At 42.3% G+C, this 26,376-nt stretch overlaps 1 protein-coding gene across 1 annotated transcript in view; it reads right to left on the bottom strand.

The window, feature by feature from the left end:
- The window catches only part of me1 (malic enzyme 1, NADP(+)-dependent, cytosolic), a 493,779-nt gene that overhangs the window by 122,223 nt on the left and 345,180 nt on the right, over positions 1-26,376 (bottom strand). The window lies entirely within an intron of this gene.

Raw genomic sequence — 26,376 nt, 5'->3', positions numbered from 1 at the left:
TCAAGTCATTTAAATCTCCTGCTCTTTACGTTTTGAGAAAAAAAATACACCTTGCAGTTGAAATTTTTTTTTAAATCAGTGCTTGCAATTTCAGTAGATGGCTGTTGGCATAACCCTGAAGGTTATTATAGGATCAGTGCTGCTTGACTGCTTCTACAACATATCATCACAGTGGAGGCCCTGTAAATTCACAGTTTCATTGACAATACAAATGGTCCTAAAGAGATTAGCTGTCTTTGATGTGGGCTATGATTACATAGATTGTTTTAAGAGATTAAGTACCTGAAGGAAATGTTTGATTTTACATGGGACTTAAATGTATTAAATGTACTTTTATCCCATGAGAGCGATTTTTTAAAAGATGTAGTGAAGTCCGTTATGGATACATGGAACTTTGTTATTTAAACTCACCAAGGCTCCTGAGGTCTGCCCATGGTGAATACTGGGTGAGTTGGCATGGAGGGTCTAGGGCAAAGGGTGGTCGGTGAGGGACAGGGGTTGGCATGAGTTGACACTAAGCTGATATGGGGCTATAAAAGCCCATGGAGATGAGTGGGCATCGTGAGTGGGTAGAAGGGCCTATGGTGCCATGGAGGGTACGTGCAGCCCTGGGGGTGGTAGAGGGGCATAGGCTGGCATAAAGGGTATGGAAATTTCCCGACTTCGCAAACCTGACTCGGGAGAAAGTGTCCTGAACAGTCCGATTTTCATCCCGGCGGTGGAGGGTTGCTAACTGGAGCTGGACCATGGCCAGCGCCCCCAGCAAGAGTTTGGAGGCAGCCACAGGAGCTGCCAGGTGTCGAGGTGGGTATTTAGAGGGCCCATCCCAGCGCTTTGGGGCTTTGTCCCAGTTACAAAAAAAGCAGTAAAACAAAAAGCAGCCCTCTAGCCCTGACACCCTCTCACCCCCCATAGCCCATCCATGCCAACTCATGTCACCTCATTCCCTTCACTCGCATCCCCATGGCTCCTCATGACCTCCCATGCCACCCTACGCTCCTCTACCCCCCCCCATGACCCTCACATTCCCAATACTCTTTATAGCCCCTATGCGAGCTTGGTGACAACTCGTGTCAATACATGCTCCCTCACCCACCATCATTTGCCCTTACACCTTCCATATTAATTCACCCAGCATCGGGAAATTTTCTGTGTCTGTGCTCCCACCTTGGGAGCAAAGATCCAACCAGATGCATTTCCACCTCCAGAGAAGTGCAAACCCAGTGCCCCACAATGCAAGATAGTCACACTAAAATCAAATCTAATGCAAAGCAACTTGTTTACACAGAGCATTGTGGGAATTTAGAAGTTGCTACCTGCAGGCAGTAGTATAGATACATTTAAGGGAGCATGAGAAGGAAGGGGATAGAGGGTTATGTCCAGAGTCAGATGGAGGGTGGGAGGAGGTTTGAGTCGAGTATACATGCGGACTATTCGGGCTATGTAATATCTTATTATGAAGAAAATCTTCTTTAGGAAATGGAGTGAGAGAAACAAAAATTAAGCAAAAAAACTGGTGTATCTTTGTTGTCTCAAAGTCCATGTCAAGGGCCCCATCATCATGCTCTATTAGCTTTCTCCATTCCACTTCTGTGTCTGTATCAGTAACTAGGTACAATCAACACATTAACCTACAACCACCACCAACCCCCCCACCGCCCCCCCCACACACACACATTTTACAATTGAGTTATTTTACAATATTTATGGTGCTGGGAATCATTCTTCAGTGTAAATCATGTACAAAGACATCTCATAAATGAAAGTTTCTGCTTTATTTCTCATGTGAAAGGCCATTATGAAAATGAGAGTCAGGAAAATATACTGTAATTTCTCATTTTGACAAACATTCCATTTATAAAGATGGGTAGAATGTTCCCAATTAGATTTACAACAAGCTTCATATTCAAATTGGTTCAATAGTATTAAATGTCAAGCCAAATGTCTCTGATCCATTTGAATGGGATAACATTCCATTGTGTGACCTTGTGGGACTTATACTGAAAACATGATGCCACAATAGTACATGTTCTGGTCAAGAAAACACAGCCTGAGATTTCAGAATCAATCTCACTATCCCACAGCTATTAAATGTAAATAGTAATTCACTTGCAGCACATTTCCATCAGATTGTTACAAGTGAAATTAATCCTCAGCTCGCCAGAATTCACAAATTTATTACGGTGTAGAAGGAGGCCATTCAGCCCATCATGCCTGCACCGGCTATCTAAGCATTTTAACTTAATTCCAATCCCCTGCCTTTTCCCCGTAACCCTGCACATTGTTTCTGTTTAAATAATCATCCGATGCCCTCTTGAATGTCTCAATTGAACCTACCTCCACCACACTTCCAGGCAGTGCATTCCAAACCTTAGCTACTTGTGTGAAAATGTTGTTTCTCACCTCACATTTGCTCTTTTTGCAAAACATTTTAAAACTGTGCCCTCTGGTTCTCGATCCATTTACGAGCGGGAATAGTTTCTTCCCTATCTACTCTGTCCAGACCCCTCATGATTTTGAAAACTTTTATCAAGTCTCCTCTTAGCCTTCTCCTCTCCAAGGAAAACAGTTCCAACTTCTCCAATCTTTCCTCATAACTGAAGGGTCTCGTCCCTGGAACCATTCTCGTAAACTTCTCCTGCCCTCTCTCCAATGTGTTCACATTCTTCCTTGTGAGGAAAGTCATGGAATAAAAGGGACAGCAGCAACGTGGATACAAAACTGGCTGAGGGATAGGAAACAGAGAGTAATGGTTAATGGGTATTTTGCAGGCTGGAAGGTGGTTTGTAGTGGAGTTCCCCAGGGGTCGGTATTGGGCTCACGTGGAGAGATGTGAACTGATGCACTTTGGTACAAGTGTGGCACCCAGAGCCGTACACAATACTCCAGCTGAGGTCTAACCAGTATCTTATATAAGTCCATCATAACCTCCCTGCTCTTGTACTCTATGCCCCTATTAATGAAGCCTAGAATACAATTTGCTTTAGAAACAACTTTCTACACCTGTCCAGGCAACGTTAATGACTTATGTACATATACACCCAGGTGTCTCTGTTCCTGCACACCCTTTAAAATAGCATCCTTTATTTTATACTGTCTCTCCATGTTCTTTGTACCAAAGTGTACCGCCTCACACTTCTCTGCATTGAACTTCATCTGCCACCTATCTGCCAGCATCCTTTTGAAGTTCTACACTGTCCTCCTCACAGTTTACAATTCTCCAAAGTTTTATGTCATCCGCAAACTTTGAAATTGTCCCCTGCACACCAAGATCTATATGTACCTCTATGTATCTATATCTCAGGAATATATATATATATATAGCAAGGATCCCAATACCAACCCCAGGGGAACTCCACTACAAACCTTCCTTCAGCCTGAAAAATACCATTAACCATTACTGTTTCCTATCCTTCTGCCAACTTTGTATCCACATTGCTATTGTCCCTTTTATTCCATGACCTATAACTTTCCTCAAGTCTGTTGTGTGGCACTGTATCGAACGCCTTTTGGAAGTCCATATACACCACATCAATGGCCTTGCCCTCATCAACCATCTCTGTTACCTCTTCAAAAAACTCCAGCAAGTTAGTTAGACATGATTTTCTTTTAACAAATCCATGCTGACTCTTCCAAATTGATCCATATTTTTCCATGTGACTGTTAATTCTATCCTGAATAATTGTTTCTAGAAGATTCCCCACAACCGAAGTTAAACTGACTGGCCTGTAATGGCAGGGCAGATCTTTACAACCTTTTTTGAACAACGGCATAATGTTTGCAATTCTCCAGTCCTCTGGCACCTCCCCCAAATCCAGGGAGCATTGAAAGATTATTGCCAGTGCTTCTGCAATTTCCTCTCTCACTTCCTACAATATTCTTGGATGCATCTCATGTGGTTCCGGTGCCTTATCAACTTTAAGTACCAACAGCTTATCCAATATCACCTCCTTATCAATTTTAAGCCCTTCTAGTGACTGAGTTTCCTCCTCTGTCACCAGGGCCTGGGCAGCATCTGCCTCATAGGTAAAGACAGATGCAAAGTATTCATTTAACACATCAGCTATGCCTCTTGACTCAATGTCTAAATCCCCTTTTTGGTCCCTAATCGGCCCTACTCCTCCTTTCACCACCTTTTTACTATTGATGTGCTAATAGAATACTTTGGGATTCCTTTTGTGTTAGCTGCCAGTCTTTTTTCATAATCCTACTTTGCTTCTCATATTTGCTTTTTCACATCCCTTCGGAATTCAGCTTGGTTCTCAATTGTATTTGCTACCTGACACCTGTCGTAAGCACACTTTTTCTTTAACTTAATTTCTATCTCCTTTGTCATCCAGGGAGCTCTGGATTTGTTTGTCCTACCCTTCCCTTTTGAGGGAACATACCTTGACCATGCCCAAACCATCTCCCCTTTGAAGGTAGCCCATTGTTCAGCTACTGTTTTTCCCGCCAACCTTTGGTTCTAGTCTATCCGGCCTAGCTCCGTTCTTGTCCCATTGAAGTCCGCTCTCTGCCAGTTGATTATTCTTACTCTGGATTGACCAATGTCATTTTCCACCGTCATCCTAAACCTTGATACAATGATCACTGTCCCCGAAATGTTCCACCACTGTCACTTGATCTACTTGGCCCATCTCATTCTCAAGAACCAGGTCTAGCTGTGCCTCCTTTCTTGTTGGACTGGACACGTGCTATAGGAAATTCTCCTGAACACAACCTAGGAACGCCTGTCCCTCACTGCCCCTTAGACTACCACGATTCCAGTCTATATATGGGTAATTAGAGTCGCCCATTACAACCACATGCATAAGATACAATGGAACCATTTTACCAGTCTCTGCTTCACACAAATGAGACTGGCTGGGAATAGTGAAGTAAGGTAGCCTTAGATTTAGGTGTGACTGGGTGGTGGTGGTGGTGAGGGGTGAGGCGTGGGGTGGGGGGGGGGGGGGGGGGGGGGGATGTGGGGTTGACTCTGTCCCCGCGTGGTTTGTTTCTCTCCATGCTAGAAACTTTGCAACACGTGTCAGTAACAGTCAAATGATGATATTTTTGATCCATTCTAGATATATGAATCAGAGGAAACAGATGTACTGCTCTTCAACCAACGAGGTACTTCATAATGTTGCATGAATTGGGCAGTAAAAACCAACTCATAAGTTATCACCTCAACAAAATTCTTAAACACCAAGAGTTGATGACGTAATTAAAAACAAACACTGAAATAGAAGTTACCCCTCATCAAGACCAAACATGCTTACCCACAACAACAGGAAAATGATTATTCAAACGGTGGGGGTATGTACAATATGACAAAAACTTAACTGTGAAACTGGCTCACCAAAAATATTTAAACTAAGCAACAACTTCATCAAGAGAGCTATGACACATAACAGCCTGCCAAATGTACTGCAGATGGAACTGGGCAACACTTTAAAACATTTAAAATACAATCTGCATCCTTTCAATATTAATGAAAGCAATGGTTTTTATTTGCTTAATCAACTGCAGCTATTGCAATTATTCAGCCAACTTTTAATATCCTGGAAAGAATGTTCATTTCAATTCTCCCCACTAATTTGTATGGTGACAGTTCTATGGAGTCATAAACTAAACTATAAAATCCAACAATAGTTCCCTCAGTCACCACTTCAAGTCATCAGCCTGCCTCTCTTCTGCATTCCACTCAAAAGGAATCATGAGTAGAATAGCAGGTTTGTTTAACTCACAGCTGTATGACTAATGAAACGGCTTTAAATTTCAAGGCTGATATTACCTGAACAATCTGAGAAGGATAAGCCTATTCTCTCCAATGTTTTGGATAGATCATTGATTATATCATACGCAGTAACCTAGTTTCTTAAACTGTTACATCATCTTTTATAATGTCATAGTAGAAGTGTATGTATTGATGTTTCCATGTTAATACCAGAATTAATTAGGTAATTGCAAACAGATATGGGCTAGTGAATTTTTGTTCTTCATAAAATTCAAGCAGAAATTGAAGCTTTAAAGCGTTACAGAAAACAATTTTGCTCCAATTCTGGTTCCATTTTCACAATCGTTAGGTTGAGGGTCATATTCAGTAATGATCTATATAGTGAACAAACCTCCATATCCACAATGAATGATATTGCATTAATGGGTAACATCCTTGGTAAACTTATGATCATGACTAGCAGCTTTCATTCAATCACAACAGAGATGGTCCCCTGCTTTAGTTGCAATATAGGCTTCAGCTACCAAAATATGGGTGACTGGCTTTCTTCCGTAGAGGAGCCTGGTGAGCTAGTTGAGTTTTTAATAAATTATCATGAGCTGGTTAGGCTGAATGGCTTATTTCTGTGCTGTACATCCTTTGTAATCTGTTTCTATTCCTTGTCCATATATCACCTAATTTGTTGAATTAATATCAATTCTGCATGGTGAGATTTTGAAACTCTGGATTACTAATCTAGTGCAATGACTGCATTGGCCATTGGCCCCAACCTTCCACGCTCCCCGTCTCTCAGTATAATATTTAAAATCCTCTTTTCTACAAATTGCTCCAATCTATCCCTGAAAGCTCCTCCAACTCCATTACCTGTCCCAAGCACTCCACTCCTCAGATAGTAGCATGGCATTCATTAACCCTTCCCTTTATCCCACCATGTTGGCAGTCTTCTGGTGTATTGGTCCTGGCCACTGACACACTCCAGACCTTCTTTCCTCTCCACCTTCATTTCCACCATTCAAAATTCTTCTCAAAACCCATCTCTTCTGTCAAATAGTCTATTCCTTTCTAAACAACACTACCCGGCTCAGCATTCATTCGCAATCACCATCTTTAAAACACAGGAAGTTTTGTTAAAGGCGTTAAATAAATTTAAATAGTTGCTGTTGATGATTAAGATGTTCTTAAACTAAATGGAAAGTTTCCCAAGTCATTAGTTCTTCTCCATATGCGCTTCAGTTACAATTTCTTCTACTCATCCTATAATAATACACTTGCAGCTAATGACTAACCAAAGCCAGTTTGTGTGTAACATTATTTCATTTGTAATTTCACTCATTTCAGATTCCAATGATAATACGGTAAAACCATCATATTAACTTGACATTATTCAGAAATTTTAAAATAATGCCTTTTAGTTGCATTAGACACGATCGGAAAAGATGACACTGGAAGCTGTACATTAAAATAACAGCTTTGTTTTAGAAGAGGTGCAATTACCATACCAGAAATACCACGGGAAGCACACACCTAAGTTTCATTTCAATCATACTAATCTGATAAATAGAATAATACACAATAGTCAACGAGGAAAGGCATTATAAATTGAAGGCAACAGATCAGCAATGGATCCTACCAATTCATTAAAAATCACCACTTGTAAATATTCAAACTTCATTTCAGTATATATCTTAATAGGAAGTCCCTTGCATAGTAAGGATGAGCACAAGACTAATTGTAAGTTTACGGAGATTCATCCATCCAGTAGTGAGATGAAAATCCAAGAATGCTGGAAAAGCTTAACAGGGCAATCAGTGCCCAAAGGAAATATCCAGGGTCAAAATTACAACAGTAACCTTCCAACAAAGCTCATTTTCACTAAGGGTTGTTAACCAAACTGAAAGGTTTGCTCTTTTCGGTGTTTAACAATCCGCTGCACAGTTCCAGCATTTTCTAATATTTTAGGGTCTTGCGTCACTGTTGTCACCTACAAGGTTCAGCGTAAATTTTGATCTGCAACTGCAGCTTGGGAATTCAGGTTTCAGTTCAGGAAGAAAAAATATTAAAACAGTATCAAATCCTAAACTGAAATTCAAGCATTCTTTAACAGTGTACAACGACATGTTGTGAACATATACTGCTGTCTTGTGCATTCAGCAAGAGGTGTTTGTACAGAAAACACACTAAATGACACAAAAGAGCTATCAACACTGGGTAAATCCAAGGTGAGAGATTTTTGATTGCGAACCAATCACCTCCCCAAGGCATCACTTTGTGCTAACCAAAATAATTAAAATTGTTCCCTATTAGCAAGGCCACGAGAAATGGCAAGGTCAGTGGGGTGGCCATGAGAATGGGCTGGGGAGCTTACATAGAGGGAGAAATTTAGGAAGGATAAGAGGGCAATGAACTCAGAGGGGAGCAAAATGGTGCCATGGGATCATCTTGTGCCCACCTGACAGGACAGACAGGGTCTTGTTTTAACGACTCACCTGAATAACAGCACTTTCAACAGTCCAGGAGTGCAGCATTGGAGCGACAGCCTTGATTTTGTGCTCAGGTCTTGGATTGAGACTTGAACCCGCGGCCTTCTAAGCTGGAGGAGAGCGTGCTACCAAATCAGCCACAGGTGGCACATTCTCAAATCTTTCCAGACCAGTACATGCACCAGAGTGGATGTATTGATCACCAATCTTCAAGCCTTAGGGATTGGGGAGGGGTGGCGGCAGGCAGAGAGGAGGTTTGGTTGTGGGCAGGGGGAAAAGTGGGGGACCATTTGTTAGTATTGATGGAAGTGATGTCCGTAAGATTCGGGGTACTGTCTCTCAGGTTCTGGAAGATCTATCCAAGATCAATACACACGTTTTCCCACTGATGTGGGCACTCGGATTCCAGGACCCAAAGTGATGTGCCGAGAATATTCCTTTATGATTTTGTCCTTTCACCTGATGACAAATCTTGTGATCTTTCTAACCAGCCTCTTCAAATGCCTGATTTCTGAAAATATCAGAATACAGGACCAGGCTCTATACATACTAACTATGGAGGCACAGCCTTCTGAAGGGCCTTCCTGGAAGTTGGACACCATGAGATGCCCGAGATGCAGCCCAGCGCAGTCACAAGAAGCTCACTATAATCACAGCACAGCCAAATGTCACCAGCATCTCTGGCTCTCTGGTATCACTTCAGCCTGGCATCAGGATTAGTTTAAGAGCAGCATAGACAGGCACTGGTGTAAACACAGTGTATAAAGTAGTAACTTTTCAATAGATAGTTGTACGCAGTAAAAGCACCTTGTGGTGTGAAGTGCACGGTTCTGAAATACATCTGTTCTTTGTTATTTGCGGTCAAGAGGATGTTTGGAGATCAGTTTGCAATAGGAGATGGATTTTCTTTCATAATTTCTTTCTGAACAATGGCCTCTTGAAGCAGACTTCTCCCGATACATCACCGGGGAACTAGCTTGCTCTTAGATGCTGGTTAAAAGATAACTTGTTTGTTGTTGCCTTCTTTGGTGCAACTTCATACTGCGTGAAAAATTCTCTCTGGGCAGTGCAGCTGAGAAGAGATTATTTTCTAATCCCCTCAGTCAAAGCTGATGTTTTAGACAAAGCTTGTGGCTATTGAACTTGTCAAATCAATCACTTTCTGCTTTGACAAGTAATGCTGTTGGTAACTTACTCTCTTTTCTCTGAGCATAACTAAAGTCAGGTGCAGTTCTGGTATAAATAGTGGAATTCTGGGACAGTAGCACTGCAGTCGTTATCCTGTCATTTACCGACATGCATGATTTTGCAGATGGGCACATCATCTTCCTGTATCCACTTCTGACAGAATTAGCATGCATTTCTGAACAAGCGTATTCTGGCGAATACAATTTATGCCTTTAATTCCAGTCCATTACACAATCCCACAAACGCCCCCCACCACACCAAAAAAACAAATCTCAGAATTTCAGTCCCACCGGCTTTAAAAGTAGCTTTAATGGACTGTTGCACCATCACTGATATTTTAATTGTTGTAAAGAATCATTGTATCACCTGCAGTTAGCCAGTGACAGGCTGCGAGCTGTACCCAGTACACATCTGCATGCAAGCCTGCCTTCCCAAATTCAAAACACTGCAATCAGGCAATTCGAATATGGCCCTGACTTGCATGGTTAATCCAGACAATGCACAGCGTTCAGTGGAAACTCAAAGATAGCATTTTTGTTTCAAATTCTTTTTCTCACGTTGCATTCTATTCTTCCTACTTGTGTCTTCATGACCAACTTAGCAACAGTGGCAAATGGCATTCTTGCATTTTCCTTTGCTTGCCCTCACACTCCAAAGTACTGTCAACAATTCTGTATTTTATTATTTGTTCACAGGATGTAGGTGTCACTGGCTGGGTCAGCATTTATTGCCCATCCCCTATTGCCCTTGAGCAGGCGGTGGTGAACTGCCTTCTTGAACCACTGCTGTCCATGTGGTGTAGGTACACCCACAGTGATGTTAAGAAGGGAGTTCCAGGATTTTGACGCAGTGAGAGTGAAGGAATGGCAATATATTTCCAAGTCAGGATGGTGAGTGGCTTGAAGGGGAACTTGCAGGTGGTGATGTTCCCATTTATCTGCTGCCCTTGCCCTTCTGGATGGTAGCAGTTGTAGGTTTGGCTGTTGAAGCAGCCTTGGTGAATTGCCGCAGTGCATCTTGTAGATGGTACACACTGCTGCCACTGTGCATCAGTGGTGGAGAGGGTGAATGTTGATGGTGGTGATTGTGGTGCCAAACAAGTGGACTGCTTTGTCCTGGATGGTGTTGAGCTTCTGGACTGTTGTTGAAGCTGCACTCATCTAGGCAAGTGGAGAGCATTCCAACACGCTCCTGACTAGTGCCTTGTAGAAGGTGAATAGACTTTGGAGGGTTAAGAGGGGAGTTACTCGTTGTAGAATTCCCAGCCTCTCGGCCTCTGCTCTGTTCTTGTAGCCACAGTATTTATATGGCTGGTCCAGTTCAGTTTCTGGTCAATGGTAACCCCCAGGATGTGGATAGTGGAGGATTGAGCGATGTAATGCCATTGAAGATCAAGGGGCAATGGTTAGATTCTCTCTTGTTAGAGATGGTCATTGACTGGCACTTGTGTGGCACAATGTTACTTGCCACTTATCAGCCCAAGTCTGAATGTTGTCCAGGTTTTCCTGCATATGGGGGAGGTGGTGGCATAGTGGTATTGTCACTGGTCTGGTAATCCAGAGACCCTGGGTAATGCTCTGGGGACCTGGGCTCAAATCCCACCACGGCAGATGGTGAAATTTAAATTCCATATTTTTGCTGAAATCAAAGTCTGATGATGGCCATGAAACCATTGTCGACTGTTGTAAAAACCCATCTGGTTTATAGTGTCCATCAGGAAAGGAAATCTTCTGTCCTCACCTGGTCTGACATTCATGTGACTTCAGACCCACAGCAATGTGGTTAACTCCTTAAATGCCCACTGAACAAGGGCAATTAGGAATGGGCAATGCTGGCCTAGCCGGCGACACCCACATCCCAGGAACAAATAAAAAACACTAACCGCTTCAGTATCCGAGGAGTCAGCAATGGTACTGAATATTGCGCAGTGCTCACTTTTGACCTTATGATGGAAGGTAGGTCATTGACGGACCTACTGAGGTCAGGAGCTGAATGGCCCTGGCAGAACCCAAACTGTGCAGGTTAAAAAAGATTGATGAGGCAATAATTGGCCAGGTTGGATTTGTCCTTTTTGGATGGAACAAACTTGGGCAATTTTTCACGTGTTCGGGTAGATGCCAGTGTTGTGGCTGTACTGGAACAGCTTGACTGGAGGCATGGCTAGTTCTGGAGCACAAGCACTATTGCCAGAATGTTGTCAGGGCCCATAACCTTTGCAGCATCCAGTGTCTTCAGCCATTTCTTAATATCATGTGGAGGGAATCGAATTGGCTGAAGACTGGCACTCTCGATATTTCTCATTAAAAAGTGTAAAGAAAAGCAAGACGTCACATTTTGGTATTGGTAACATTAAAACCATAATCTGTTTATCCAAATCATTAGATTTTTAAAAGAAATAAACTTGCATTTATATAGTACCAGAACCCATCTTCAAGACTTTTCAAGTGCCTCACATGCATTTATATAATTTTGAAGTATAGTCGCAACTGTTAAGGAAGCAGATATAATAGCCAATTTTTACACAGCAAGATATCAGAAACTGAGGTGAAAGATTAGTTAACCTGTTTGAGAGTAATCTTGGTTGAGGGACAAGCATTGACTCAAAGATCATGAGAGCATTCTGCTCTTTTTCAAAAAGTGCTATGTGATCATACGCATACATCCACCTGAACTATCATACAAAAGGCAACTTGTTTCAACATTTTATTCAGAGGCAGTCAGAACTCAAATTTATGCTTAGAGATATATTGTATAATCTCGGCCACTTCTAAATAATCCCTAGTTCCAAAGTTTGTTTTAAAAATCAGACATGTTGCACGTAATTACCTCATTGGTGATACAAGATGATCTTTTCATATTAAACATGCATAGGCGATCGTTTATCACCAACCACATCACTGAGGATTGGATTCCAATAAAATTTCTACTCCAAGGCTGCTTGAGACTTGTCGTTTTAAAGCACAGATGACATGCTTGAATGAATAGCACATGGATGACTAGACATGTAAATGTATGAATACCTTTCTCAATTGCATGAGTACGTGGCAACCCCAAGTACTTGCAAAATGTTGATTTAAGTACTACACAGATCTTTTGTTTTGGCTGGGAACACTATTAGTTTGTGTATATCCCTTGTTTAAAAAGTGCAAAAGATAAATATCCTGCTAAAAATACTAGCACAATTATAACCTTTTAACACTGCAGCCTTGTGCAGAGAATGTTAAAGCTACTGGCTCTTGTTCATTGACCTGTATTTGAGATTTAAAGAATAAACTTCTGCTTTGGTACTAAAGAAAATATTCTACTTGAAAAAAATCAAAGCACAAATTAATAAAAGCACAACCTTAACATGGTTGAATTTCCATATTTGAAAAAGAGTGCAGGTTTTAGTCCTTTTTAGCTAATGGCCAATTAAGGGCCTCCTCCTGCCACCATTGTTTTTAGTGGGAGGTGGGCACAGGGGAGGATGGGAGGCACTTCATCTTTTCGGGAGACTGTCTAGTAAAAGCTGTAGGCTTGAGTGGGGGGTCTCTCCTGATCAGGCATCCTTCGACCCATGGGAAGTTTGGGGGGAGGCACTCGTCCCCTAGCGATTGACCCTTCCCCCACTGCGCCCCCACCTCACCGGGGCCTGCCTGATTGGCCCCAACCCCACTTTCCTGTACTCCAGGCCTGCTTCATCGTTGCTGGTCCAGGGCATGCTGCAATCCCAGCAGTGATCCCCACTCCAGTGGCACTGTAGGCACGGAAGAGCTGCCAGCCCTCTGATTGGCCAGCAGCTCCTGGAGGTGGGACATCCTGCCTCACATGGGTAGAAGTCACGGCTTTAGGCAATTAGTTGCCCGAACAACGTAAAATAAAGTTGTGGCTTCCAGGTATGTCGGAGGCGGGCCACTATCCTCACGCAAAACATGGCAAAATTTTGAAGGTGGTGTGGTTGACCACCATCAAAGGCTGTTATGAATATCTAATTTCATGATTCATGTGTTTTAGGAACATAACTTTTAGTTTGGAATTGAATTTTTAAATGCAGGATAAGTGGGGGAAAAAAACTGGGTGAGAGGCCAGTAATTAAAGCCTAAAGTAATAACAATTCAAAGGGTGGCCTGTGTTAATTCAATAAGGTCAGAGTTAGAGGTGTGAAAACACTACCAAGGCTCCAAATGGGGTTATCCATTGTTCAAAGGTGATAAGAGGTATAAATTGTTCATGTAGGACCCAGATCAAAGAAGGGTTTGAAAGCAAAGTGTAAGCAAATGAATTTCTTAAAAACATCCACACGCTTTTCAGATTGAAGGGTAAGTTTGGAAGTTGAAGCTAATTAATGAAAATCTCGTTCCCTCCGGTACACCCTGGTCCACTCCTCCATCACCCCCTACACCTCAACCCCCTCCCACGGCACCTTCCCATGCAACCGCAAAAGGTGCAACACCTGCCCCTTTACTTCCCCTCTCCTCACCGTCCAAGGGCCCAAACACTCCTTTCAAGTGAAGCAGAATTTCACTTGCACTTCCCTCAATTTAGTCTACTGTATTCGTTGCTCCTAATGCAGATTCCTCTACATTGGAGAGACCAAACGCAGACTGGGTGACCGCTTTGCAGAACACCTTCGGTCTGTCCGCAAGCATGACCCAGACCTCCCTGTCGCTTGCCATTTCAACACTCCACCCTGCTCTCATGCCCACATGTCCGTCCTTGGCCTGCTGCAATGTTCCAGTGAAGCTCAACGCAAACTGGAGGAACAGCACCTCATCTTCCGACTAGGCACTTTACAGCCTTCCGGACTGAATATTGAGTTCAACAATTTTAGATCATGAACTCTCCCCTTCATCCCCACCCCCTTTCCGATTCCCCCCCCTCTTTTTTACCAATAATTTATATAGATTTTTCTTTTCCCACCTACTTCCATTATTTTTAAATGTATTTCCAACCATTGTTTTATCTCTACCTTTTAGCCTATTGCGATTCCTTCACCCCACCCCCACTAGGGCTATCTGTACCTTGCTCGTCATGCTTTCTACCCTTAATTAGCACATTCCTTAGATCACCACCTTCAACACCTCTTTGTCCTTTTGGCTATCTCCACCTATCACTGGCCCTCTATCCAGCTCTACTTGTCCCACCCCCTCTTAAACCAGCTTATATTTCATCTCTCTTCTATTTTTACTTAGTTCTGTTGAAGAGTCATACAGATCAAAACGTTAACTGTGCTCCTCTCCACAGATGCTGCCAGACCTGCTGAGTTTTTCCATGTATTTTTATTTTTGTTTTTGTAATGAAAATCTCTATCTGGGACATCCCAGGTGGGTTATATTGCAGTGGACAGAGATTGCCGGGAGGCAGTCTTGTGTTTTGGATTTGTGTGTGTTTTTCTCACAGAAATAGAGAGTCAGCTTGAAAGACTGGGAGGAGGCAGTAGTGTATCTACCAGCAGCCAGAACAAGGAGCACAGGGGCTATTAGGGACCAGGGGTGTTCCTGATCCAGAGTCACTAAAGCAGGTATTGCAAGTGGAGCCCATACTGGGAATGAAAAGTTCAAGTGCATGAGGAATTAAAATGTTCAGATATGCCTGGTAAAGCTAGTGGAAGAGACCAGCTGTGGAATTCTTGCAGAGAGAGCAAACTTTGGAAGTCTAAGTGCCAGACTGGGAAAGTTAGGAATTCACTTAAATCTTCCCAAGAGCTGTGGCACACCTTAGTTTGGACTCATGAAGGCACCCTCAATATCCTGTAAAGTATAGGGGAACTCTTGGGTGGAAATAAAAATAGAACAGGGAGTGTCCTGTTGAAATTTTCAGGTTTAAATAGTAAGGGTTTATGAAACAGTGTTAAGCTAGTAGTACTTGCTTTGTTTAATTCTCATACAGAAAAGGTTTTAGTTTAAATAGTAAAAAAAATGTCGTGGTGTGATTCTCAGTTAATAACTGGAAGTTCGAATTTCTTTTTAAAAGTTCATGGTCTCCCTCGAGATCATAACACTACAGAAAGTTCAAAGAGGGATAAGGCACATGATCAGTGAAAGGAGATGTAATTTGTAACTTTGCTCAGGACGGTTTTGCTGCTGTAGTAAGGTTTGAGAAAGGTGCACATAGACTTTGGACGACACCTTCAAGGCCACTGGAAAGAGGTGGTGGTCGGAATTGGAACAATAGTTTGCAAGGATAGAGGGGTCAAAAATGAGGAGGAGGTGATGCTGAAATGCAAGGAGACAGCACCCGAGGACAGGGAAAAGTTGCAATGTCAGGTAATGTTCTGTGACATGCATTGTCCTTCAACAAATTATTCCTTGTAGTTCACTTGCTAAGAGTGTCTATACAGGATTCTCCTGAAAATACATTACCACATCAATGTTTAGTGCTGCTATGACACGAAACACTGGCTGGGAACTCACTTAAACATTTTTTTAAAATGTTTATATTATCATATATTAAAAATAAGGCTATAGGGACATTGACAATTTGTTTTATTTAATCTAGGTTTCAAAAGTGTCCTTCCTTCATTTTTTAAGATTGATAGGTTTGTAGAAGATTATTTTATAGTAATTTACAGTGCCAGAGACAATATCACATTTTGGATAATTACAAATCACTTCCTTGCAACTTATCTTTGGAAATGTATGAAATTAATCAGAATACTTTTAAGAAAATCTGAAGGCAATTTATATTGCATTTTTATTCTACATGTTATTTTCTATTCCCAAAATCCATCAACTTTTAGGAACATGGGTAGGAATATTTATACTGAAGTTGTATGGTAAAGGAATTCAATAGTATCAGTTTCCATTGGTGCAAAAATAATATATATCAAATAATGTAATTTGATTTGAATCCCAATCAAAATTGAAGAAATGTAAAAAATATTTTTGAAAATATTTTAAGAAAAAATATGTATTGCAAACCTTCCGACATTCATTCTACAAATTATGTTCACCAAAGTGAATATGTTACCACCCTGTAATTTTGAATTGTGGAGAACAAATCTATATAAAACAACCCTGAGCTAAGTGATCTATTTAAAGAAGGCTTACTGAATGGCCTGAATTGAAAGGTTCTGCTGTATAACTTAATTTCCATTTGTACTTCAATAGGCACAATTTAGGATTTTTCATTTTAACATATACACATAGATGTCTCAGTCCCAGGACATTGCTGCAGTAATTCCTCAGGGTAGTGTCCTAGGCCAACCATCTTCAGCTGCTTCATCAATGGCCTTCCCTCCATCATAAGGTCAGAAGTAGGATGTTCACTGATGATTGTACAATGTTCAGCACCATTCGCGACTCCTCAGATACTGAAGTACTCTGTTCATGTGCAGCAAGACCTGAACAACATTCGGTCTTGGGCTGAAGTTTGGCGTGAATGTTACTTACCACAAGCACCAAGCAATGACCAGCTCCAACAAGAGAGAATCTAACCATCTCCCTTTGACATTCAATGGCATTACCATCACCAAATCCCCCACCATCAACATCTAGGATATACCAGTGACTAGAAACTGAACTGCACTAGCCATATAAATACTGTGGCTACAAGACCAGGTCAGAGGCTGGGGATTCTGTGGCGGAGTAACTCACCTCATGAATCCCCAAAGCCTGTCCACCATCTACAAAGCACAAGTCAGCAGTGTGATGGAATGCTCTCCATTTGCCTGGATGAGTGCAGCTTCAACAACACTCAATAAGCTTACGCCATCTAGGACAAAAGCAGCTCACCTGATTGGTACCCTATCGACTACCTTCAACATTCAATCCCTCCACCGCCGGTACATAGTGGCAGCAGTGTGTACCATACCAAGATGCATTGCAGCAACATACCAAGGCTTCTTTGACAGCCAATCTTCCAAACCTGCAGCCTCTACCATCTAGAAGGAAAGGGGCAGCAGTTGCATGGGAACACCACCACCTGCAAGGTCTCCTTCAAGCCACACACCATCCTGACTTAGAACTGTATCGCCATTCTTTCAGTGTCACTGGGTAAAAATTCTGCAACTCCCTTCTTAACAGCACTGTGGGAGTACCTACACCACATGGACTGCAAAGGACCAAGAAGGTGGTAGAGCAATTAGGGTTGGGCAATAAATGCTGGCCTAGCCAGCAACATCCACATCCGATGAATGAAAAAAATTATATTCACTGCACTAACCCACTGAAAGTGCATGAAACTATTAATGAGTGATATGTGCTGATATGAACTGTCAGCACAAGTTATATTCTCTTCCAAATTTGAAGAATATGCAGGATATCTAAGTAAAGATAAGCAGGAACACAAACTTGAGGTAAGGTGATAAATGAATTGCCTTATTCCTAGCTTTTACCACTTGTATCCTGCTTTATGCATTGTTTAACTAAATCCCATCTTTTGAAGCATGTAATACATCAATTTAGTCCCAATTGGGGATTTGTAAATTTTATTTTAAGCAATCGGAGACTTACTGTAAACTTATTGGGGGAGAGGGCAGGGGGGGATGTCACGAATGTGCCAGATTCCTGCCTGAATGGAGGCCTCACTCTTCAATTACAAAGGCATTTGGATACTTAAGAAATTTAATTGCCACACTTCAAGGAGTGGGTCAACATTGTTCTTTCCACAACAAAAATAAAAATACCTGGAAAAACTCAGCAGGTCTGGCAGCATCTGCTGAGAGGAACACAGTTAACGTTTCGAGTCCGTATGACTCTTCAACAGAACTAAGTAAAAATAGAAAAGAGGTGAAATATAAGCTGGTTTAAGGGGGGGTGGGACAAGTAGAGCTGGATAGAGGGCCAGTGATAGGTGGAGATAGCCAAAAGATGTCATAGACAAAAGGACAAAGAGGTGTTGAAGGTGGTGACATTAAATATGGCTGTGAAAGCGGGTTTTAGCAAACAGCTTGTCAAACACCAGGAGAGAAATGGAAAGCAATGAAGGTGAACAAGGCAAAAGAGAGATATGGAAATCCTGTCTGAGAGAAGAGCAATACTTCTCTTATTGTTCTTTCCACTCCAGGACCTCTGTTTGGATTGATCAGAATTCTCTATCATCTGCAAGAATCATGCGTGTAATGGGGTCATGGAATCTGAAACCAACTTTGACTTATAGCACAAGAGAATCGGAAATAAAAAACAGAAAATTTGCAAATCCCCAGCAGAACAGAAAGGTCATCGATCCAAAACGTTAATTCCGTTTTCCTCTCCACAGATGATGCCAGAGCTGTTTAGTATTTTCGGCATTTCTGCCTTTATTTTGAGTAATAGGCCAATGATGAATGCCATGGCAAGAGTGGCAAGTGTGGGAATTGCAGCAATTCACTGTAGTGCCTCTATTGACTGAAAGCACCTTGGTTAGAAGAATAAAAAATTATGAACTGTGTTATTAGTGGACAAATATACATGATGTAGGGCTTAACTGTGTAGATCAGAAAAGATTAATTTCCAGCCATGTTCTACCTTAGATGACTTACCTCAGTTGGGCAGCAGCTGACTTATCCATCAGCAGGATTGATTTGCTTGAATAGGCAGCCCCGACCCTCAACCCACTGACTAAGTGACTGCTACAAAAGTAGAAGTTCACGATTCCTGGAATGAGGGGCTTGTTCAAGGAGGAGATATTGAGTAGACTAGACCTATATTGCCTAGAGTTAAGAGTGAGAGGTGATCTCATTGAAAAATATAAAATTATTGAGACTTAACTAGGTAGATGCTGTTTTCCCTGGCTGGGGTAGGGGGTCAGCCATTTAGGACTGAAATGCGGAGAAATTTCTGGATCGGCCATTTAGGACTGAGATCAGCAGAAATTTCTTCACAAAAAGGGTTGCGAATCTTTGGAATTACATACCGCAGAAAGCTGTGGATGATCGATTCTTGGGTATATTCAAGTCAGAGATCAACAAACAGATTTTAAGGAAATTCACAGGATATGGGGATAGTGCCAGGAGGATGTAGCTGTGGAAGATGATCAGCTATGACCTTTTTGAAAGGCAGAGCAGGCTTGAGGGGCAAATAGCCTGCACCGCTCCTATTTCTTATGCTCGTACGAAATAAAACTCTGCAAAAAAATGTCAGCAGTCAGGTTAGTTCTAATTAACTGTTTTCAAGAGGTTTAACAAGCAGTGGCTGATGCATAGGGGAGGCAATGGCATAGTGGTATTGTCACTGGACTAGTAATCCAGAGACCCAGGGTAATGCTCTGAGGCCCTGGGTTTGAATCCTGCCATGGCAGATGGTGGAATTTGAATTCAATAAAAATCTGGAATTAAAAGTCTAATGATGACCATGAAACCATTATCAATTTTTGTAAAAACCTGTCTGGTTCACTAACGCCTTTAGGGAAGGAAATCTGCTGTCTTTACCTGGTCTGGCTGTAACTCCAGACCCACAGCAATGTGGTTGACTCTTAAATGCCCTCTGAAATGGCCTAGCAAGCCACTCAGTGGTAACAAGACGCTACAAAAAGTCACAAAAAAAATAAAACCAGGCAGACCACACGGCATCAGCCTAGGCACCGGAAATGATAACGGCAAACTCAGCCTTGTCGACCCTGCAAAGTCCTCCTTACTAACATCTGGGGCTAGTGCCAAAATTGGGAGAGCTGTCTCTCAGGCCAGTCAAAGAACAGCCTGACACGGTCACCCTCACGGAATCATGCCTTACAGATAATGTTCCAGACACCACCAGCAGGTCAGACCCAGCAGAGGTGGCAGCACAATGGTATACAGTCAGGAGGGAGTTGCCCTAGGAGTCCTCAACATCGACTCTAGACCCCATGAAGTCTCATGGCGTCAGGTCAAAAACGAGCAAGGAAACGTCCAGCTGTTTACTACGTACCACCCTCCCTCAGCTGATGAATCAGTGCTCCTCCATGTTGAACATCACTTGGAGGAAGCACTGAGGGTGGCAAGGGCACAGAATGTACTCTGGGTGGGGGACTTCAATGTCCATCACCAAGAGTGGCTTGGTAGTGCCACTGCTGACCGCGCTGGCCAAGTCCTAAATGACATAGCTGCGGCAGCTGGTGAGGGAACCAACAAGAGAGAAAAACATATTTGGCCTCACCCTCACCAACCTGCCGACCGCAGATGCATCTGTCCATGACAGTATCGGTTGGAGTGACCACTGCATAGTCATTGCGGGGACGAAGTTCCGCCTTCACATTGAGGATACCTTCCATCATGTTGTGTGGCACTATCAATGTGCTAAATGGGATAGATTTCGAACAGATCTAGCAACTCAAGGCTGGGCATCCATAAGGCGCTGTGGGTCATCAGCAGCAGCAGAATTGTACTCGAACACAATCTGTAATCTCATAGCCCGGCATATCCCCCACTTTACCATTACCATCAAGCCAGTATATCAACCCTTGTTCAAAGAAGAGTGGAGAAGGGTATGCCAGGAGCAGCACCAGGCATACCTAAAAATGAGGTGTCAACCTGGTGAAGTTATAACACATGACGACTTGCATGCCAAACAGCACAAGCAGCAAGTGATAGACAGAGCTAAGCGATCCCACAACCAAAGGGTTAGATCTAAGCTCTGCAGTCCTGCCACATCCAGTCATAAATGGTGGCGGACAATTAAATAACTCACTGGAGGCAGCTACACAAATATCCCCATCCTCAATGTTGGAGGAGCCCAGCACAGCAGTGCAAAGGATAAGACTGAAGCATTCGGAACAATCTTCAGCTAGAAGTGCCGAGTGGATGATCCATCTCGGCCTCCTCCAGAGGTCCCCAGCATCACAGATGCCAGCCTTCAGCCAATTTGATTCACTCCACGTGATATCAAGAAATGGCTGAAGGCAGTGGATACTGCAAAGGCTATGGGCCCTGACAATACTCCGGCAATGGTACTTAAGAATGATGCTCCAGAACTTGCCGCACTCCTATCCAAGCTGTTTCAGTACAGCTACAATGTTAGCATCTACCCAGCTATTTGGAAAGCTGCCCAGGTATGTCCTGTACACAAAAAGGACAAATCCAACCCAGCCAATTACCGCCCCATTAGTCTACTCTCCATCATGAATGAAGTAATGGAAGGGGTCATCAACAGTGCAATCAAGCGGCACTCGCTTAGCAATAACCTGCTCACTGACGCCTAGCTTGGGTTCCGTTAGGGCCACTCAGCTCCTGACCTCATTACAGCCTTGCTTTGAACATGGACATAAAAGAGCTGAACTCCTGAGGTGAGAGTGACTGCCCTTCACATCAAGGCCGCATTTGACCGAGTGTCGCATCAAGGAGCCCTAGCAAACCTGGAGTCAATGGGAATCAGGGAGAAAACTCTCCGCTGGTTGGAGTCATACCTAGCACAAAAGGAAGATGGTTGTGGTTGTTGGAGATCAGTCATCTCAGCTCCAGGACATCACTGCAGGAGTTCCTCAGGGTAGTGTCATAGGTCCAACCATCTTCAGCTGCTTCATCAATGACCTTCTTTCCATCATAATATCAGGAGTGGGAATGTTCCCTGATGATTGCACAATGTTCAACACCATTCAAGACTCCTCAGATACTGAAGCAGTCCATGTCCAAATGCAGCAAGACCTGGACAATATCCTGGCTTGGGCTGACAAGTAGCAAGTAACATCGACGCCACACGAGTGTCAGGCAATGACCATCTCCAACGAGAGAGAATCCAACCACTGCCCCTTGGCATTCAATGGCATTACCATCACTGAATCCCCCACTAGCAACATCCTGGGGGGTTACCATTGACCAGAAACTGAACTGGACTAACCATATAAATACTGTGCTTACAAGAGCAGGTCAGAGGCTCGGAATCCTGTGGCGAGTAACTCACCTCCTGACTCCCCAAAGCCTGTCCACCATCTACAAGGTACAAGTCAGGAGTGTGATGGAATACTCCCCACTTGCCTGGATGAGTGCATATTCCAAAACACTCAGAAGCTTGACACCATCCAGAACAAAACAGCCCGCTTGATTGGCACCACATCCACAAACATTCACTCTCTCCACCACCGACGCACAGTAGCAGCGGTGTGTACCATCTACAAGGTGCACTGCAGGAATTCACCAAGGCTCCTTCGACAGCACCTTCCAAACCCATGACCACTACCACCTAGAAGTACAAGGGCAGCAGATAGGTGGGAACACCACCACCTGGAAGTTCCCCTCCAAGTCACTCACTATCCTGCCTTGGAAATAAATCGCCATTCCTTCACTGTCACTGGGTCAAAATCCTGGAACTCCCTTCCTAACAGCACTGTGGGTGCACCTACACCACATGGACTGCAGTGGTTCAAGGAGGCAGCTCACCACCACCTTCTCAAGGGCAACTAGGGGTGGGCAATAAAAATGCTGGCCAAGCCAGCAAAGTCCACATCCCATGAATGAATGAAAAAAAAAATGCCAATAAGTGTCCATCTACTGTGCTAAATGGTCATGCAAGTTTATTTGCTATAAAAAGGGATTTCCAGGCACATGTTTTCCCTTTAAACGGATGAATGTACTGCTGTATACCTAGAAATATTAACAGCATGGACCACAAGTTAATTGGCAGAGTCAGGTGAAAGAGAAACACCAGCTCAACTTCTTACAGTTCAGAAAACCAGTGGGCTATTTCACCCTTTAGGTGAAAAGCAGCTTCTGATAGGATTGTTAAGGTCATGCTAACAGTGTTACATGATGAGGGACAGGAGGCAGCTCGTGTGGGGCACTAACACCGGCATGGGTCAGTTGAGCTGAATGGCCTGTTTTTGTGCTATACATCCTATGTAATTACTGTATGCGCAATTCCATCGCCATGTCCATCAGATGGATCAAATTTATTTTCCAAGGGGAGGTATCTTAGCACAATTATCAGCAGAGACTGAAAATCCACCTACATGGCCTACAAGAAGAAAAGGGGGGACAATTCAAGCTTTACTGAGTATTAATAAAATAGATTGTAAGAAACAGCTAAATCAAAGGCACTAAGAACAATAAATATTTAAAACAATAGTATAAAAGTATGCAACTTAGTACTTTTGTGAAGGTGAAAGTCACATAAATACATATACACCTGGAAAGAACCAATAACTGAAGAAACATACAGCCAAGAGCCTTATCAATCAATCAGCTTGCACGCTAACTTGCAGAATTCTGGCAAGTGCAGTGTAATCTTCATTTGAAAAGTGACTTGACAAAAATAATCTATCTTCTTCAAGCAACTATACTTAATCTGTCATTCAGAACACTCCCACTGTAGCCCTGCAAAGCAATGAATGAGGGTCCACCTGCTTAGATTCAGGTCAAAGTCAAATAAAGCTCTGCCAAACTACCTTCCTTTCGGAGATTTTCTTTAAGACAGTTGTGAAGATATATGAACTACATAAGCAGCTGCCTTGCAGATATCACATATTTTAGCCTGTTTGAGATTCCAGGCCATGACTGTTGCATGTCTGAATGGACCAGATTGTTATGCACATTTTAAAAAGAAACTAAAACTGGGAGAGGGGCGGAAAGCACAAACAAAAACAGTATGGTTAAGGTAGATGCTAAGATTTCTGAGCGTGCACACAGTAAAATCAAATCAAGAATGCAACAAAAATACAACCAAACTGGCTGGTGTGGTGCATGGGATGATAACTAATACTTGACCATCATAGTAATAGGCCATTCAGCCCTCGAGCCTGTTCCACTGCCCTCTCCAAATGAGTGAATAATATTTGGAACTTCACATTTCATACCAAAAGAGGCAATCGAGATTAAAACAACAAGCAATTTTAATGGTGCTCACAGCTGAGTTTCACCTAACGGTAGTACAATGACTACTGTATTCATACTCATTGTATTTTACAATGAACGCTTTATTCCTATCACAACTGAATCAGCAAAAAGTGCTGCAGATGTACAGCTGCTAAAGATCAGGGTACAGCTCAGTACACATTCCTTAAGACAAGAGACAAAAAGGTGCAAAAAGAAAATATCACCACCAGAAAGAGAAAGAGGGCTGGATTGTTCCCATGTTTAAGATGGTCTCAAGTGCTGACATGTCAGGAGAAACAACTGAAAAATTGCCAAAAGAATCCGGGTAACAGAAAATAACTTCCCTGAATAGCTTTATCATTTTCAAGGTAATTTTATGTACCTATTTCATATAATAAGTAAATAGAACTTTCACAGTAAACTGGCTTATAAAACAATGGAGTTTCAGGAAGAAGGGGAAAAACAGGCAAATACAGGCACACATTGTGATACAGCCAGAGTACTATCAACGGATAACTGAAATCAATTTGAAAAAATCAGATGTCATCCTCAGTACTGAAGTAATGGCCCAAATCTTCTGTTATCCAGATGGGAGATGGGATATAAGTTGGGAAACATGCGTCAAGACCCCATGGAAATCCTGATGCACGCACATGCGCTGTAATTGCCCGGAAAGTTTAAACTTCCTAGGGACTGATTTCCACTGCTCGGGACCCTCCATTAAAGTTTCTGATACTGATCTTGGGGTCAGAGACTTGGCCAGATATGTGGAATACCAGATACGCTAGATACCTGCATATTTACTCTGGAAATGTTACACAGTTTAATATCTGGTCCAACTCTGTGATTAACAGTGTAACTCAACTGAGCACCACAACTGATCTCCCCAATCACACACCAACTCCCCACACCCAACGCCAACTTATCCACCTCACCTGTCCACTTACCCAACCCCCTGCTCACTTATTGAAAGACTTGGACCTTGAAAAAAAACCACCTGAATGCAGCAGTTCACCTAGTGAAAAGAGAACATATCCTCCCTTCTTCCCCCTGATGATCTTCTCCTTGCACTGATCCTTTAATGCTTCAGCACAGACCGGAAGTCCTGACAGGTCGCAGAGATCTTCACGGGCAGCATCAATAGAATATCTGGGCCATAGTCTTTCTCATTTATTTAAAGGGATTGTCATACAGTCTTTTGGTGACATGAAAGAGAATCTAGTCTGACACTTTATCAATTGCTAGGATACCCTAATTCCAGTTTACTAATCTGCATGACCTCAAATGCCCCATTTCAGATATTTTTGAAACATCTAAATTTAAGTTGTGGAATATAAATGCATTAATATAGTAAATTTAGAATTCCTCACCTAATTTTGTTACTTCCTCCTTAGTGGCCACAACTCATCCTTTTATAGCACTCTGGAACTTATATTACGTAAGGAGTATTATCCAAATTTAAATTGTTAAATCTTTTCATTTTATCACACTGCCACCTCTACATTCAAAAGCCTCACAAAAGCACTTCCATTCAACCATGTAGTCATCCCTCCTTCCCCTGCTAAGCTTTTATTCATCTCCTCCTTGGTGTCTAACTTGCTCCACTGTGTAACTGCCCAGACAGGTTCCCTTCACACAAGGAAAGCTATAGAAATTAATCTGTTATATTGATCACCCCCCACCAAGTACGCAATGTTAAACTTTGTTTTTAATCAACATACATGCATGAACATAGTGCCCAATTTGTTTTGCTTTTGGTATTTAACAGCAGATCCCGTTCTTTGCAAATTGAAGTGATTGCATCACAGTTAGAATCCTTTAATAAGGATATCACATGATGCATTCTGCCTAATGTCCATCAAGATACCCGTCACCATGAGGGCAAAGGAATCAAAGAAAATTTTTCCATCAACTCAAATGATGTCACCCCAGGATTGACAGCATAGCTATGGTTAATTAAAAGTCTGCAATTAACTATTATGACATTAACAAAGTGCATTCTTGAGGGCCTCGGGCTTTGTGCTTATAGCTATGATAACTCAAAGTAATCAAATATAGCCAAATATACATCATTTGGACCCCTTCATATAAAAATGGTGTTCACACTGGCAGCAAAAGAGAATCCAAATTGGAAAAAATCTAATTAAAATAAACAGCATATTTTCTGAGCAGACGGCCTGAGGTGATATGAAAATATTAATAGCAAAAAAAAATCATATTGTAGCTATAAACTGAGCCTATTTAATTTGTCATTTGAAACTCAATTAGATCAGTATAGCTATACAATGTTCAGATCCATTTTCAACATT

Source organism: Cetorhinus maximus, chromosome 5 (genome assembly GCF_964194155.1).
Source record: "Cetorhinus maximus chromosome 5, sCetMax3.hap1.1, whole genome shotgun sequence".
Classification (NCBI taxonomy): domain Eukaryota; kingdom Metazoa; phylum Chordata; class Chondrichthyes; order Lamniformes; family Cetorhinidae; genus Cetorhinus; species Cetorhinus maximus.
Note: the sequence above shows the minus strand (reverse complement) of the source record. Positions and strands in the feature narration are given on the sequence as shown.